This window comes from Oncorhynchus mykiss, chromosome 6, assembly GCF_057628025.1.
Source record: "Oncorhynchus mykiss isolate SJ-2025 chromosome 6, ASM5762802v1, whole genome shotgun sequence".
Classification (NCBI taxonomy): Eukaryota; Metazoa; Chordata; class Actinopteri; order Salmoniformes; family Salmonidae; genus Oncorhynchus; species Oncorhynchus mykiss.
The window spans coordinates 14,226,887-14,245,306 of NC_143027.1; the positions used below are offsets into that span (position 1 = coordinate 14,226,887).

At 42.9% G+C, this 18,420-nt stretch overlaps 1 long non-coding RNA gene across 1 annotated transcript; it reads left to right on the top strand.

The window, feature by feature from the left end:
- The first annotated feature begins 3,480 nt into the window (after positions 1–3,480).
- Positions 3,481–15,497, top strand: LOC149982772 (uncharacterized). The gene is made up of 2 exons (XR_016496933.1): positions 3,481–10,436; positions 11,665–15,497. It is a non-coding gene; the product is annotated as an uncharacterized LOC149982772 (long non-coding RNA).
- Positions 15,498–18,420: the final 2,923 nt, after the last annotated feature.

Below are 18,420 nucleotides of genomic sequence, written 5' to 3' on the forward strand. Positions count from 1 at the left end.
ATAGAAACAAGGCAAAGTTAGCATCACCTTGTCCAATATAGACACAACTTTTCTAGGACTGTCCCTCCTCTCGGTTCAGGCCTGACCTAAACAACAATACCGAGTGTAATGGAACAGAAATAAGTCCTAGAATAAGCAGATAAAGCTTGTGACTTCTACATAAGTGTGGACGCTACCATGATTACGTATAGTCCTGAATTAATCATGAATAATGATGAGTGAGAAGTTAGCCGCACGAATATCAGACCCCCCCAAAATTTCTACTTTGACTGCTTTAATACACATAAAGGATTTTTTCCCAATACTTTTTGTCCCCTATGTACAAAAAACTGCTGTTATTTCTAAACGGTTCACCTGATATGGATGAAAATACCCTCAAATAAAAGCTGACAGTCAGCACTTTAACCTCCACAGTAATGTATCATTTCAATAGAGAGCCATAACAACAATGTATCCCTGTCCCAATACTTTTGGAGCTCACTGTATATCTGCTGTGTTAGAAGCAATTATTGGTACCATGATTATCTTCGGAAATGTTTCATTTACACAAAGAATGACAACAAAGACCACCATTTTCCCATTCACTATCATGGGGATCCCGTTTTTCCCCTGGTACTAAAGTAGCCTTCCTTATACTTGATATGTTGTTCACTGGCCAATAAAGGTCCAAGGGCACTAAAGATACATCAATCATTACACAGTAACCAGTCTGTATTTAGATACAGGGCTCTGGTCTGAGTGGGTCATAGGCACATGAAGAGATAATCTAACCTCTTTACCAAATGATTTGCCTACGCCATGGACTTTCTTAGACATTTTATTTGACATTTCTTAGACAATGTCATTTTTTTTTGACTTAGAGACCTCAACTTTCACATACCTGTGCTAGGTAGTTAGCGTTAGCTAGCACTAGTCTGTATGTGCGCCAAAGCTCTCCTTTGAATGGTAAACCAACATGGGTCCATCAATTTTATTTCCACGACTGATCAAAACTTGTTTTCTCATGGCTCTGAGCAGGCATATAGTGAGTAATATGCTTGGAATATCAAAATGCAATAGTGGTAAATATATAATCGCAATACATATAGTATTGGCACCTACAGTTGAAGTCGGAAGTTTACATACACTTAGCTTGGAGTCATTAAAACTTGTTTTTCAACCACTCCACAAATTTCTTGTTAACCAACTATAGTTTTGGCAAGTCGGTTAGGACATCTACTTTGTGCATGACACAAGTCATTTTTCCAACAATTGTTTACAGACACACTTATAACTCAATGTATCACAATTCCAGTGGGTCAGAAGTTTACATACACTAAGTTGACTGTGCCTTTAAACAGCTTGGAAAATTCCAGAAAATAATATCATGGCTTTATAAGCTTCAGATAGGCTAATTGACATTGTTTGAGTCAATTGGAGGTGTACCTGTGGATGTATTTGAAGGCCTACCTTCAAACTCAGTGCCTCTTTGCTTGACATCATGGGAAAATCAAAAGAAATCAGCGAAGACCTCAGAAAAAATTGTAGACCTCCACAAGTCTGGTTCATCCTTGGGAGCAATTTCCAAACTCCTGAATGTACCACATTCATCTGTACAAACAATAGTACACAAGTATAAACACCATGGGACCACACAGTCATCATACCGCTCAGGAAGGAGACGCGTTCTGTCTCCTAGAGATGAACGTACTTTGGTGCGAAAAGTGCAAATCAATCCCAGAACAACAGCAAAAGACCTTGTGAAGATGCTGGAGGGAACAGGTACAAAAGTATCTTTATCCACAGTAAAATGAGTCTTATATCGACATAACCTGAAAGGCCGCTCAGCAAGGAAGAAGCCACTGCTACAAAACCGCCATAAAAAAGCCAGATTACGGTTTGCAACTGCACATGAGGACAAAGATCGTACTTTTTGGAGAAATGTCCTCTGGTCTGATGAAACAAATATAGAACTGTTTGGCCATAACGACCATCGATATGTTTGGAGGAAAAAGGGGGATGCTTGCAAGCCGAAGAACACCATCCCAACCGTGAAGCACGGGGGTGGCAGCATCATGTTGTGGGGGTGCTTTGCTGCAGGAGGGAATGGTGCACTTCACAAAATAGATGGCATCATGAGACAGGAAAATGATGTGGATATATTGAAGCAACATCTCAAGACATCAGTCAGGAAGTTAAGGCTTGGTCGCAAATGGGTCTTCCAAATGGACAATGACCCCAAGCATACTTCCAAAGTTGTTTCAAAATGGCTTAAGGACAACAAAGTCAAGGTATTGGAGTGGCCATCACAAAGCCCTGACTTCATCCCTATATAAAATGTGTGGGTAGAACTGAAAAAGCGTATGTGAGCAAGGAGGCCTACAGATCTGACTCAGTTACACCAGCTCTGTCAGGAGGAATGGGCCAAAATTCACCCAACTTATTGTGGGAGCTTGTGGAATGCTTCCCGAAACATTTGACCCAAGTTCAACAACTTAAAGGCAATGCTTCCAAATATTAATTGAGTGTTTGTAAACTTCTGATCCACTGGGAATGTGATGAAAAAAATCTAATCTGAAATAAATCATTCTCTCTACTATTATTCTGACATTTCACATTCTTAAAATAAAGTGATGATCCTAACTGACCTAAGGCAGGGAATTCTTACTAGGATTAAATGTCAGGAATTGTGAAAAACTGAGTTTAAATGTATTTGGCTAAGGTGTATGTAAACTTCTGACTTCAACTATAAGTATCGTGATCATATCGTATAGTGAGGTCCCTGGCAATTCCCATCCCTATCATCTAGTGACCAGCCACTGGATCTCACTGACAATATTTTCAAATCGCTACAAATTCATACAGTAGTCTGGATAACAGCATGAACCCAAAATACTGGGCAACAGTCATGGCAGTTGTGCACATGGCGTGGATGCCCACTCTCACTGGTCTGAGTGTTCCAGTGCCTTCCAGGGGATTACAGCCAGCCTACAACCCTAACCCTCTGCCCCCTAATCTGGCTCTCATCTCTGTCTGCCTGGGCCCATGTTTATTTGGGTGAGGAGCCATTCAACCGGATAGCAATCATTCTGACAATGCTAGCTATCGCTAGCAGGCTGTGTTCACTTAAACAAGAGCAATCTGTAGTTGCTACATACATTTTTGGACTTTAAAATGAATTATATTTACCCATTGATTCTTGAAGAATATAAAGTACCCTTTCAAAACCCAAAATATAAGGCTGTTTCACTCCAATGTTTGTTTATATTTACTTTGTTAACAAACATAATATAGCTTCAAAACATGGTTAAAACTATAATTTTGATATAATGTATGGTCGGTCCTTGCATCCATAGCTCTTTCAATGAATTTGAATGGTTCTCCAGCCGTATCTTTTTACCGAAACAGGGTCAGAAAGAACGCTTTGTTATTGTTTCAACTGCTGATTTCTGCTTTAAAGATGTGGGCTGCGTCTCAGTCATGGCAAGTGGTTTCCTTTCTTTGTCTCCTGTTGTCTCATCCACAGAGATGTGGAACCGGACTGTTGAAGGTAAGCTTTCCGGATGCACCGTCTCTGTATATTTTTCATCAAACTAGTCTTTATTTTTTTAGATCAGTGTGAAGGAAGGAAAGGACGTTGAGGAAAGGAAGCTTTGATCCGCTGGCTGTTGAGATGTGTACATTGACTGTGGTGCAGCGCCATTGGATGACTCTGTGGTATTGTCTTCCTATGGCTGTTGCCGTTTTTGTAGGGTGGGCGCTCCTCCGGGTGTGAGTGTGATGTGCTGCCCCTGGCCTCAGTTCACACAGTCTCTCTGTGTTTGTCAGGCGGAAGGGAAAAAAGAAAGAGGGATGTTTTCCACTGTGCTGTGGAGCTGTATCCCAGTCTGTCTGCTTTAGTTCCAGGAGAGAGAGAGGGAGAGAGAGAGAGAGAGAGAGAGAGAGATGGAACTCAGCTCCTCCACTCTGTTTCTCCCCTCCTCCACTCTGGCCTTTGTATTTCTTGTCTTCGCCTGCCCTCTAAAGGCCAGAGGGCTTCGCACTGTGTGTGTGTGTAGCAGTCAGATTGAGTCTGGCTGGTGCAGGCAGCAGTAGTGTTCATGAGGTGTGTGAATTCACGAGTCTGAGCAGGGCTACTCACACACAGGGCACAGTGTAATTACCCCTGCTCACATTTAATCCCTCAGGTGTTTTATTTATCGCCAGCATATCTGACACATTGGGCCAATACCTGGACTGACTTCAGTCGCTTTCCTTGATACGGGAGCCAATATCATACCAAGCCACTCTCACAACACTCTTAGCGGGTGTGTGTGTCTAGGGGTGTGTGTGTGTAGGTGTATGTGTGTGTGTAGGTATGTGTGTGTGTTGTCTTTAGGTGTGTGTGTGTGTGTGTGTGTGTATGTAGATTTGTGTGTGTGTATGTATAGGTGTGTGTGTAGATAGGTGTCAGTGTGTGTGTAGGTAGGTGTGTGTGTGTGTGTGTGTGTGTCTTTAGGTGTGTGTGTGTGTGTGTAGGTGTTTGTGTGTGTGTTTGTGTAGGTGTGTGTAGGTCAGTGTGTAGGTCAGTGTGTGTGTGTGTGTGTAGGTGTGTGTAGGTGTGAAGTAAAGCACTGGCTGGTGTGTATTTCATTGTGAATAATAGGCAGCGGCTGATTCCATTGTCCTGGGAAAGAGCGAGAACCACTGCTGTGTGCATTCATCAAGTTCTACTGGCAACTGCACAGAACGAGAGAGAGACAAAGAAACAAAGAGACAGACAGACATTCTGATAGAGAGAGAGAGAGAGGGAGATAGAGAGCGAGAGAGAGGTAGTTGGGCAGACAGGGTGAGAGCAAGCGTGTGCATGTCCCCTCCCTTGTGAATGTGAGGAGAAGGGTGGGGTGAAGAGAGGCAGGGATAGAGAGACAGCCAGAGACAGACAGACAGGCCCCTGCTGCACCCTCCCCACTCTCTCTGCCTCTGTCACCCCCCAGGTTGGGGCCTGTCTGTCAGGCAGTTTGACATGGCAGCGGGCAGCAGGCAGGGACCGCGTCAAGCCAGCCTCACCCAGCCTGACGCCTCACTCACAGCTGATGGCTCTGATTTTGGCCCAGGCCTCTTTTGCACGAGAGAGGGTGGGGAGGAGAGCAGTCAGCTCAGAAAGAGGTAGGGGAAGGAGGGGTGAGGGCTCAGTTCACAGAGAGGGGGAGCAGAACAGCGGTGGCATCTATGCCCATCACACCCATCTGTAGGTTTTGCATTTGGTTTCCTTGTATTTTAGGGGAGGCCCATATAAAGCTTGAACAGAAAATACACAGTCATGGATGAAGGTGCACGTGTTTTTATTCTGTGGTTTTTGCACACACATCATGGAACATTGAAGGCAACTTCAGATGAACCTGAATTCTGTTGATTGAAAAGAGAAATTCTTATTTTTGGAGAATAGTCCCAAAAAGCACTTTAGAACATGTCCTTCTGCCATTTAAATGTCATTTGACGGTGTGAAATACTCTACTGAAAGGCACATACAGAGCACAACCCAAGGCTGGAGCCTCCACTGAAAGGCACATACAGAGCACAACCCAAGGCTGGAGCCTCCACTGAAAGCTACAGCTATTGTGAACAAAAATATGATATATACTGAACAAAAATCAATTCAACATGCAACAATTTCAAAGAGTTATAGTTTATATAAGGAAATCAGTCAATTGAAATACACTACCTTTCAAAAGTTTGGAGTCACTTAGAAATGTCCATGTCTTTGAAAGAAAAGCAAAACATTTTGTCCGTTAAAACATCAAATTGATCAAACATACAGTGTAGACATTGTTAATGTTGTAAATGACTATTGTAGCTGGAAATGGCAGATTTCTTAAGGAATATCTACACAGTAGATATGGAATGGATATGGATATGTTGACGTTGAGACTGGTGTTTTGCGGTTACTATTTAATGAAGCTGCCAATTGAGGACTTGCGGGGTGGGGTGTCTGTTTCTCAAACTAGACACTCTAATGTACTTGTCCTCTTGTTCAGTTCTGCACCGGGGCCTCCCACTCTTTCTATTCTGGTTAGAGCCAATTTGCACTGTTCTGTGAAGGGAGTAGTACACAGTTGGAATAGCCTGGAAAACGGCATTGTACACGTCGATCCTGAGCATCCCAAAAGTGCTCAATGGGTGACATGTCTGGATAGTATCTAGGCCATGGAAAAACTGGGACATTTTCAGCTTCCAGGAATTGTGTACAGATCCTTACGACATGGAGCCGTGCATTATCATGCTGAAACATGAGGAGATGGCGGAAGATGAATGGCACGACAATGGACCTCAGGATCTTGTCATGGTTTCTCTGTGCATTCAATGTAATTGTGTTCGTTGTCCGTAGCTTATGCCTGCCCAAACCCCACCGCCACCACGGTCACTCTGTTCACAACTTTGACATCAGCAAACCGCTCGCCCAGACGACGCCATCCACGTGGTCTCCGGTTGTGCGGCCATTTGGACATATTGCAAATTCTCATTGGAGAAAACAACATTGGAGGCGGCTTATGGTAGCGAAAGGAACATTCAATTCTCTGTCAAAAACTCTGGTTTACAATCCTGCAGTCAGCATGCCAAATGCACGCTTCCTCAAAACTTGAGACATCTGTGGCATTGCGTTGTGTGACAAAACTGCACATTTTAGAGTGGCCTTTAATTATTCCCAGCACAAGGTACACCTGTTTAATGATTGTGCTGTTTAATCAGCTTTTGATATGTCATACCTGTCAGGTGGAAGTATTATCTTGACAATTTGTGTACAAAATTTGAGATAAGCTTTTTGAGTGTATGGGGTTTCTGGGATCTTTTATTTCAGCTCATGAAACATGGGACCAACACTTTACATGTATTTATTTTATTTTTATTTCATCCTTATTTAACCAGGTAGGCCAGCTGAGAACAAGTTCTCATTTACAACTGCGACCTGGCCAAGATAAAGAAAAGCAGTGCGACACATACAACGACACAGAGTTACACATAAACAAACGTACAATAGAAAACATCTATGTACAGTGTGTGCAAATGTAGAAGAGTAGGAAGGTAAGGCAATAAATAGGCCACAGAGGTGAAATAATTACAATTTAGCATTAACACTGGACAACTCCATCTCCAACTTGATAGACCCGGTGAACACTGCGAAAGCTTCCCCTCAAGGCCCAAAGCGCTTGCCTGATCCTGACATGGCTGAACAGCAACTTAACGTGGGCCTGATGTCAAGACCAAATCAACCTGGAGTGGTTGGCTATTACTACCTGCTATGTGTGAAGATCTCTTCTCACCTCGCCCACTCTGTCTCTAGCAGTCTCTCTCTCTCTCTCTCTCTCTTACTGTCTCTATTTCTCTCTAGCAGTCTCTCTCTCTAACTGTCTCCCTCTCTCTCTAGCAGTCTCTCTCGCTCTAGCAATCTCTTTCTCTCTCTAACTGTCTCTCTCTCTCTAACCGTCTCTCTCTCTCTAGCAGTCTCTCTCTCTCTAGCAGTCTCTCTCTCTCTCTAGCAGTCTCTCTCTCTCTAGCAGTCTCTCTCTCTAACTGTCTCCCTCTCTCTCTAGCAGTCTCTCTCTCTCTAGCAGTCTCTCTCTCTCTAGCAGTCTCTCTCTCTAACTGTCTCCCTCTCTCTCTAGCAGTCTCTCTCGCTCTAGCTATCTCTTTCTCTCTCTAACTGTCTCTCTCTCTCTAACCGTCTCTCTCTCTCTAGCAGTCTCTCTCTCTCTAGCAGTCTCTCTCTCTCTCTAGCAGTCTCTCCCCCTCTCTTGAGTGGCTTTGATCAAATCCTTTACTTCCTCAACTGCTGCTTCATGGCTGACCTCTGCATTGTACATTGTCCTGCTAATGTAAAAGTTTATGTAGATTAACGCGACAATTTATGCAGATTGAGTTTTTCCCACTCGAGCTTGAAGCACTAAAAGGTAGATGAGCGCTGACCCTGTGGTACCTGAGCCATGCGCATGGCCTTCCCTATTCCTCAGAGCGCCATAACTGCCTAGTTGTACTCAAGAGGGAAAAAGAAACGCTTCATAATTCTCAAGTTCCTTTCTTTACACAAGTCATGATGGCCGCCTTAAAAGGAGAATACCTCCACAAAGTTCCACTGTAAATACGTAGTTATTTAGCATGAGAATATGGAGGTATGTAGATGTGTATGTACTATATGTGACAGAGAATATGTGAGAAAGAGAGGATGTATGTATTTATTTTAATACCTGCAAATAGCAAATCAACTACTTAAACTTGATCTTGCTGAATGCCAACTTGCACTCGTAAGGTAAAGAACAACATTAGCCATGTTAAATCGTAGGATCAAAGTGGAATGCCCCTTTATAGTCTTTAAAATCTGATGCCGTCTCCGCACAAGCAGCACACACCCAACAACAAGGACAATTTTTCTTCCTTGACACGTCATGTTTCACAAGCCTCAAAGAGTGTCTGTCAAACAGAAACCGGTGCCTGGCTGTCTGTCGGCAAGCTTTCAGGCGCTGTGGCGAATCGTCAGAGAGCCCTAAACTAGCTCACAAGTGGCAGGAACATTGCGGAGGTTGAGCAGTCAAGTGCCATCAAGCACAGTTTGCCATAAAAATTGGATATCTAAAAGCAAACAAAGAGCTCACACTTGACTCGGCCTGCTCCACATTGGCCATGTGTGCGTGGGCCCGCTGCTGGAAATTGCTTTTATTCTGAACACACAAAGAGAAGGGAAGAGGCAGAAGTAATATAACACATCCCCCTACTACACACAGTTAACTGGCTTGATATAAATGTGTATGTGTGTTATGTACAGTCCTACTGATGAAGGATCAATATGGGTCAAATCAAATCAGTCTTGTGTTCGAAACAGTACTAATCTTAGGCCTAGATGCTAGATGGTATAATGCCATGAGCCGTTTGTGGCTCTAACACAGTTCCACCTCCGACACTGCCAAAACAACCGTGTTGAGGATGTCAGCTAAAGTGGATCTGATTTAATTACAGCCCTTAGTGTACTGTAGCCTCCATGATTTTTTCATCCAGCCCTTCCCAATGACTCCATCCAGCCCTTCCCAATCAGTTTGATTCATCTGCACTGACACAGTCTAATGTGTTACATAAGCACATGTAACCCTAAACTTCTATCAGGTCACTATCTCACTAGATTCCCGAACACAATGTGACCAGTGAGTCAGCCAGTTAATTGTGTCAACACAATTAGTGAAGTGCGTTATATTCCCTGGCTGGCACTGTGGCCCAATGGGTAAACAGCTGTTCTCTTCTCTCTCTGTGTGTGTGTGTGTGTGTGTATGTGTGTGTGAGTGTGTATGTACATCCACTATTTATATCTGTTGCAGTATCCTCCCATTGGCCCCCATGTTGTCTCTCTTCCACATTATTTCATAATTATGTTGCTTAAATTGGCTGCCCAACGGTGCATCATTGTATGTCATATGAGCGCTGATGCTCGGCTGGCTGAATGCATGGGGGACATGTTAACCTCCCTCCACTTTTCAGGTCCAAATCACACATTTAGGACAAGTGTGTTGCAATGTTTTAATTTAGTACGTTTGTTTTCAATTGAGTCCCTTTAACCTACGGTCATAAGAATCTATTCTTCAAGATTGTTTTGATTCCGCGAACTCTGATATATTCTGGGTTGCCTGAGAGAAACAATAATGTATACACTGACTCAATGACTGGAAGTGCATCAGGGAAGTTGTTTCCACTGTGACAATAACACCGTATCCAAACCAAAAAATCTGGATGGATGGCAGCATTTGCAAAACAAAGGGAAAACCACCACATTTAACCACGGCAATGTGACTGTGAACAGGGACGAGCACAAACAGTCCAGCTGTAAGGCAATCAAACAATCAGTAGAGAGACAAACTCATCTCATATGTATATACTGTACCCTATAACATCTACTGCATCTTTATGTACCACATGTATCACTAGCCACTTTAAACTACGCCACTTCATATAATGTTTTACATACCCTACATTACTCATCTCATACGTATATACTGTACTCTATACCATCTACTGCATCTTGCCTATGCCATTCTGTACCATCACTCATTCATGTATCTTTATGTACATGTTCTTTCTCCCTTTACACTTGTGTGTATAAGGTAGTAGTTTTGAAATTGTTAGGTTAGATTACTCGTTGGTTATTACTGCATTGTCGGAACTAGAAGCACAAGCATTAACATCTGCTAACCATGTGTATGTGACAAATACATTTGATTTGATTTGATTTGGAGTCGTAATTCAACGGCTCAGAGTCGAGACATGGCAGGGACTCCAGACAATCACGGATTATAAAGGGAGAACCAGCCACGTCGCAGACACCAACTCCTTGCTCCCGAACAAGCTAAACACTGTCACCTGCTTTGAGGAAAACAAAGCCGCTGACGCAGGACACCACCGCTGACAAGGACCCTGAGCCCTCGTTCTCCGTAACTGATGTGAGTAATATATTTAAGTGTGTTAACCCTCGCAAGGCTGACGCCCAACGTGGTGGCCCCCACACGGGTGTGTGCCACGCATGTCTTCAACGTTTCCAAAGCAATCATCAAGTTTGCAGACAACACAAAAGTGGTAGGCTAGATTACCAACAACAACGACGAAACAGCCTACAGGGAGGAGGTGATGGCCCTAGCTGAGTAGAACCTCTCCCTCAAGGTCAACAAAACGGAGATGATCGTGGACTTCATGAAAAAATAGAGGGAGCCCCTATCCACAGTGACGGGACCGCAGTGGAGAAGGTGGAAAGCTTAAAGGTCCTCGGTGTACATATCACTGACAATCTGAAATGGTCCACCCACTCAGACAGTGTGGTGAAGAAGGCACAACAGCGCCTCTTCAACCTCAGGAGGCTGAAAAATTCAGCTTGGCCCTTAAGACCCTTAAGAAACTTTTACAGATGCACAATTGAGAGCATCCTGTCGGGCTGTGTCACCACCTGCTATGGCAACTGCACTGCCCACAAAGGCAGGGCCTCCAGAGGGTGATGTCGTCTGTCCAATGCATCACCAGGGCCACACTCCCTGCCCTCCAGGACACCTACAGCACCCGATATCACAGGAAGGCCAAAAACATCAAGGACATCAACCACCCGAGCCACAGCCTGTTCACCCTGCTATCATCCAGATGGCGAAGTCAGTACAGATGCATCAACGCTGGGACCAAGAGATTGAAAAACAGCTTATATCTCATGGCCATCAGACTGTTAAATAGCCATAATTTGCATCACCTGAGAGGCTGCTGCCCTATATACATAGACATGGAATCACTGGCCACTTTAATAATGTTTACATACTGCTTTACTCATCTCAGATGTATATACTGTATTATATTCTACTGTGTTTATTCAATGCCACTCCGACATTGCTCGTCCTAATATTTTGATATATCTTAATTCCATTGTTTTACTTTTAGATTTGTGTGTATTGTTATGTAGTGTTCAATATTACTGCACTGCTACGCCCGCGATAACATCTGCTAAATATGTGTACGCGACCAATAAAATGAGATTTGATTTAAGATGCCATGAACATGGTATTAATAGCAAAAATAGAAAAATCCAAAATATTAAAATGGTAAGGAATGCAGGGTTAAAGTGGAAATAAAGTGATCTTGTTGGGGTCAAGGTGAAAGGTGACCTCCCTCTGTCTCTGTCCGTCTGTCCTGCAGGATCTGATGCAGCAGAAAGACGGCCATGGCCGGACTGCACTGGAGCTGGTTTCAAATGCCATGCTGAGGGAGGAGCTTTGAGAAGTGGCCCTGGAGGCAATGAGGTCAGGGGCCTGCCCTTCCTGGAGGCCTGCTCCTGCCTGCTGACCCATTTGCTCTTCAACCCCCCTACTTCCTCCTCCTCCTCTAGAACGTGCACTGGGATGAATCCCGGCCCACATGTCAAACTGATTGTGTCATTAATAATCTGTTCCAGGGGCCATTTTGTTTTCGATTATTTTTCTTCTTACTCTTCTTTTTAGCAATTGTTCATGTTATTTTGTGTTATGTCAGCAGTGTTTTTATAGATTATGTATAAATACACTGCTCAAAAAAATAGGGGGAACCCTAAAACAACACATCTGAATGAGTGAATATTTTTATTAAATACTTTTTTATTTACATAGTTAAATGTGCTGACAACAAAATCACACAAAAATTATCAATGGAAAATAAAATGTATCAATCCATGGAGGTCTGGATTTGGAGTCAAAATTAAAGTGGAAAACGACACTACAGGCTGATCCAACTTTGATGTAATGTCCTTAAAACAAGTCAAAATGAGGCTCAGTAGTGTGTGGGGCCTCCACATGCCTGTATGACCTCCCTACAACGCCTGGGCATGCTCCTGATGAGGTGGCGGATGGTCTTCAACTCCTGGACAGTCTGTGGTGCATGTCTGTTGTCTGTTGGTGGATGGAGCGAGACATGATGTCCCAGATGTGCTCAATTGGATTCAGGTCTGGAGAACGGGCAGGCCAGTCCATAGCATCAATGCCTTCCTCTTGCAGGAACTGCTGACACACTCCAGCCACATGAGGTCTAGCATTGTCTTGCATTAGGAGGAACCCAGGGCCAACCGGACCAGCATATGGTCTCACAAAGGGTCTGAGGATCTCATCTCGGTGCCTAATGGCAGTCAGGCTACCTCTGGCGAGCACATGGAGGGCTGTGCAGCCCCCCAAAGAAATGCCACCCCACACCATGACTGATCCACCGCCAAACCGGTCATGCTGGAGGATGTTGCATGCAGCAGAAAGTTCTCCACAGCGTCTCTAGACTGTCACGTCTGTCACATGTGCTCAGTGTGAACCTGCTTTCATCTGTGAAGAGCACAGGGCGCCAGTGGCGAATTTGCCAATCTTGGTGTTCTCTGGCAAATGCCAAACGTCCTGCACGGTGTTGGGCTGTAAGCACAACCCCCACCTGTGGACGTCGGGCCCTCATACCACCCTCATGGAGTCTGTTTCTGACAGTTTGAGCAGACATATGCACATTTGTGGCCTGCTGGAGGTCATTTTGCAGGGCTCTGGCAGTGCCCCTCCTGCTCCTCCTTGCTCAAAGGTGGCGGTAGCGGTCCTGCTACTGGGTTGTGGCCCTCGTACTGGTCTCCTGGTAGTGCCTCCATGCTCTGGACACTACGCTGACAGACACAGCAAACCTTCTTGCCACAGCTCGCATTGATGTGCCATCCTGGATGAGCTGCACTACCTGAGCCACTTGTGTGGGTTGTAGACTCCGTCTCATACTACCACTAGAGTGAAAGCACCGCCAGCATTCAAAAGTGACCAAAACATCAGGCAGGAAGCATAGGAACTGAGAAGTGGTCTGTAGTTACCACCTGCAGAACCACTCCTTTATTGGGGGTGTCTTGCTAATTGCCTATAATTTCCACCTGTTGTCTATTCCATTTGCACAACAGCATGTACAATTTATTGTCAATCAGTGTTGCTTCCTAAGTGGACAGTTTGATTTCACAGAAGTGTGATTGACTTGGAGTTACATTATGTTGTTTAAGTGTTCCCTTAATTTTTTTGAGCAGTGTATATTTTGTATTGGGAATTGGTGCAATATGTTATGTTAAGATAATTGTGAATTGGAAATATGTTTTTTGCATATCCCACTCCCTCCGAGACACCCTCCGAGACTGGGGTCAGAGCCAGGCATCAGCCATCGATAATTCAATTCACAGCCGCTGCACAACTTCCTCACCTGAATATAACCAAGGGCTATGTAGATAGGTAGGTTTAACCAATTACAGCAGCCTTTTTTAAACTATGGGTTGGAAAACCAAAGTGGATCATACTGTAAAAAGTGGCAAATATTTTTCTGTCTGGGGTGGGGTGGGGGGTAATCGTGCTCAGGGGTTTTCCTCATTCAGGCCGAGATTCAATAAAAGGTGTGTTATAGAGCATCGCTCGAAACAACTGCTGACAATGAACATTTAAATGCGCCTTGGACTGAATCACAGCCCCAATGGGCAAGTTCAGTTTGCATTCCCCAGTGCACTGGGTAGTTTGTGATTTCACTTTAGGACCAATGGAATGTTCTAAAATAAGCAGCTCGATGGTAATAAGTAGACCAGAGCCAGCTGTTATAAAAAATATATATATAATAATATATAAATCCTGTCTCTGTAAATGGGCATTTCCTCTCTCGCGTGATCATACCAGAGATTATGGAGGAACTGTGAGTTCACACGTGAAGCATGCTCACGTGAGAGGGGGAATGCCAACTTACAAAGACCGGAACCGTTTCATTTTTTTCAATGAAAAACTGCCTTTATGAGACGACATCATCACACAGTATCTTCGCATGGGCAACGCAAAACTAATCTTGTTCTAAAGGATGCTCCGTTTCAAGTGCTGAACTACTGTGATTGGTTCAATTTAAGCTCAGTGGGCAGAGCTTGGACTGAAACGTCAGTGTGGAGAGTGAGGTGAGAGTCAAATTAAAAAAGGTCTTAAGTTGGAGGTGCATGGAGGGCATTACACGCTGGCCACAACCTGCAAGTTTGAATCCCGTTTGCGACTTTTGCTTTCCAACCATACCCAACATTCTTAACCAACGACACGTTTCTAATCTAACTTTCAACGTTTCGAACTGAACAGAATGAAATATGTGGAGAAATGTATCTGGTGCTCTCCCCCCTGCTGCCTCATTGGACTAGGCACTAGGACAGGGACCAGAAGGTCCTATGTTCACATCTCGCTGATGCCCGTTCTGTAATAAGGTCTATTTATGTTACCTTTTCGTAGCAAGGAATGCTCACCCTCAAAACCAAACCATCCTTCAACTCTTGTTTGTGACAATGGAGGACATTCGCTAACATCCATGACTGGGGTTTCTATGCAATGGGTGAATCTCAATTGTATTTCCCTGATTTCTTACTTGATCTTGATCTTCTCAAGACACACTGGAGGAGAAGATCCAAGGGAGGAACCTCATTCTGCTCCAATGTGCTTTTAGAAAAAGATGAAAGGTGGAATCAAGAAAAGACAACTGAGATTCACTCAATGTATTCACTCTAACCCCTTTCCAGAACAGTGTTCTTCGAGTTAGGCTGAGATTCAACCCAACCGCTGGTTGTCCTCTGGGAAATCTGAGAAACCAGGCCTGGTATTCATAGCTGACATTGAAAAGGCCTTTGATAAAGTACATCTGGAATTTATATATAAATGACTGGACTATTTTACATTTTGGAGAATCTCTTATACAATGGGTTAAAGTTGTGTTTAATAACCCCAGTTGTAAAACAAGGCTGTTCATTATCAGCATATCAATTTATTATGGCCATGTAAATATTAGCTGTTAAAATCAGATCCATCATATCAAGGGGCTAGAAATCCAAGGCTTAAAAACAAAAGTACCATTGTACACTGACGATTAATGTTCTCTTTTGAATCCGCAATTTAGACACGTGCACAGCCTCATAGAGGATCGAGATACTTTTAATAAGATGGTCTGACGGTGACGTGGACATACTCAGTATTTATATCCCAAAAGAAAGAAAATATCTCACTACAATATATTTTAATAGAAAGTTCGCCAAATAAGATAAGATTTTGCTACCATGGAAAGGACAACACCTGTCTATTTGTGGAAAAATCCCCATGAGTAATTCTTTAGTCATATCCCAGTTTACTTATTTACTTATGGCCCTGCCTACACCTAACAACTTGTTTTTTAAATTACATGAGCTAAATACATTCCACTTTATTTGGAACGGCAAGCCAGACAAAATTAAACGGGCATATTTATATAATGAATATGAATTCGGAGGGAAGAAATGATTAAATATTAAAGCCATGGACCTCTCACTAAATCCGAACTGGTTCTCTAGCAGATTAGTAAGAATGGCTCACCCCGTGTTCAAGAATGGCCTTTTTGATTCAGATTACAACCTCTCACTTTTGGTTATTAAAATGTTTGATTATCTACAAAATATCGCTAGTTTTAAACAAGCAGTAGAAAGCTGGTTGCAATTTCAGTTTAATCCACCAGAAAAGACAGAACAAATATTACAATTATTATGGTTAAACTCAAATACATTCATTGAAAAACATATATGCAGTACCAGTCAAAAGTTTTAGAACACTTACTCATTCAATAGTTTCTCTTTATTTGTACTATTTTCTACATTGTAGAATAATAGTGAAGACATCAAAACTATGAAATAACACATAATGTAGTAACGAAAAAAGTGTTAATCAAATCAAAATATATCTCATATTTGAGATTCTGCAAAGTAGCCACCCTTTGCCTTGATGTAAGTCTTGCACACACTTGGCATTCTCTCAACCAGCTTCATGAGGTATTCACCTGAAATGCATTTCAATTAACAGGTGTGCCTTGTTTGTGGAATTTCATTCCTTCTTAATGCGTTTGAGCCAATCAGTTGTGTTGTGACAAGATAGGGGTAGTATACAGAAGATAGCCCTATTTGGTAAAAGACCAAGTCCGTATTATGGCAAGAACAGCTCAAATAAGCAAAGAGAAATTACAGTCCATCATTACTTTAAGACATGAAGGTCAGTCAATGCTGAAAATGTGAACGTTTCTTCAAGTGCAGTCGCAAAAACCATCAAGCGCTATGATGAAACTGTCTCTCATGAAGACCGCCACAGGAATGGAAGACCCAGAGTTACCTATAAATAAATGCTTCACTGATTTCAAGTAATAGACATATCTCAACATTGGGCTCCTGAGTGGCGCAGCAGTCTAAGTCACTGCATCTAAGTGCAAGAGGTGTCACTACATATACCATGGTTCAAATCCAGGCTGTATCATAACTGGCTGTGATAGGGAGTCCCATGGGGTGGTTCACAATTGGCCCAGTGTTGTCTGGGTTTGGCTGGTGTAGGCTGTCATTGTAAATAAGAACATGTTCTTAGCTGACTTGCCTAGTTAAATAAAGGTTCACTTAAAATTAAAAACATCAACTGTTCAGAGGAGACTGCATGAATCAGGCCTTCATGGTTGAATTGCTGCAAAGAAATGACTACTAAATGACACCAAGAATAAGATACATTCTTGGGCCAAGAAATATGAGCAATGGACATTAGACTGCTGGAAATCTGTCCTTTGGTCTGATAAGTTCAAATTTGAGATTTTTGGTTCCAACCTCAATGTCTTTGTGAGACGCAGAGTAGGTGAACAGTTGATCTCCGCATGTGTGGTTCTCACCGTGAAGCATGGAGGAGGAGGTGTGACGGTGCTTTGTTGGTGACACTGTCTGTGACCGCTGCGCCACACTTAACCTGCATGGCTACCGCAGCGATACGCCATCCCATCTGGTTTGCACTTAGTGGGACTATCATTTGTTTTTCAACAGGACAATGACCCAACACACCTCCAGGATGTGTAAGGGCTATTTGATCAAGAAGGAGAGTGCTGCATCAGATTACCTGGCCTCCACAATCACCCAACCTCAACCCAACTGAGATGGTTAGGGATGAGTTGGACCGCAGAGTGAAGGAAAAAGCAGCCAACAAGTGCTCAGCATATCTGAGAACTCCTTCAAGACTGTTGAAAAAGCATTCCAGGTGTAGCTGGTTGAGAGAATGCCAAGAGTGTGCAAAGCTGTCATCAAGGCAAAGGGTGTATACTTTAAAGAATCTAAAATATATTTTGATTTGTTTAACACTTTTTTGGTTACTAGAAAATAGTAAAAATAAAGAAAGACCCTTGAATGAGTAGGTGTGTCAAAACATTTTACTGGTACTGTATATATTATGGGAGATTGGAAAGATTGGAAGACAATTAAATTGATAGAAGCCACAAGCTATATACAATATTAAAGCTGATCTACCCCCTAAAGAAAAATAAATAACTGAGATTCACTCCATCTATTCACTCTAACCCCTTTCCAAAACCCTGTTCTTCGAGTTAGGCCAGGATTCAATCGAACCGCATGTTGTCATTAATGCGGCTTTAAAAGGCAATATTCCCGAGCTAGCGGAGATCTTACTCACTAGCAAACAATGTTGACTCAATCGGAAATTACTTTAAAAGCTGCACTGTCGACAACCACCAGTCGGATTACATTGTTCTAGCAACACCAGGGATTTGGTTTTGATTTATACTGAACGAAATATAAAACGCAACATGTAAAGTGTTGGTCCCATGTTTCATGAGCTGAAATAAAAGATCCCAGAAATGTTCCATATGCACAAAAAGCGTATTTCTCAAATTTTGTGCACAAATTTGTTTACATCCCTGTTAGTGAACATTTCTCCTTTGCGAGGATAATTAATCCACCTGACAGGTGTGGCATATCAATAAATTGATTAAGCAGCATGATCATTTCACAGGTGCACCTTGTGCTGTGGACAATAAAAGGCCACTCTAAAATGTGCAGTTTTATCACACAACACAATGCCACAGATGTCTCAAATTTTGAGGGAGCATGCAATTGGCATGCTGACTGAAGGAATG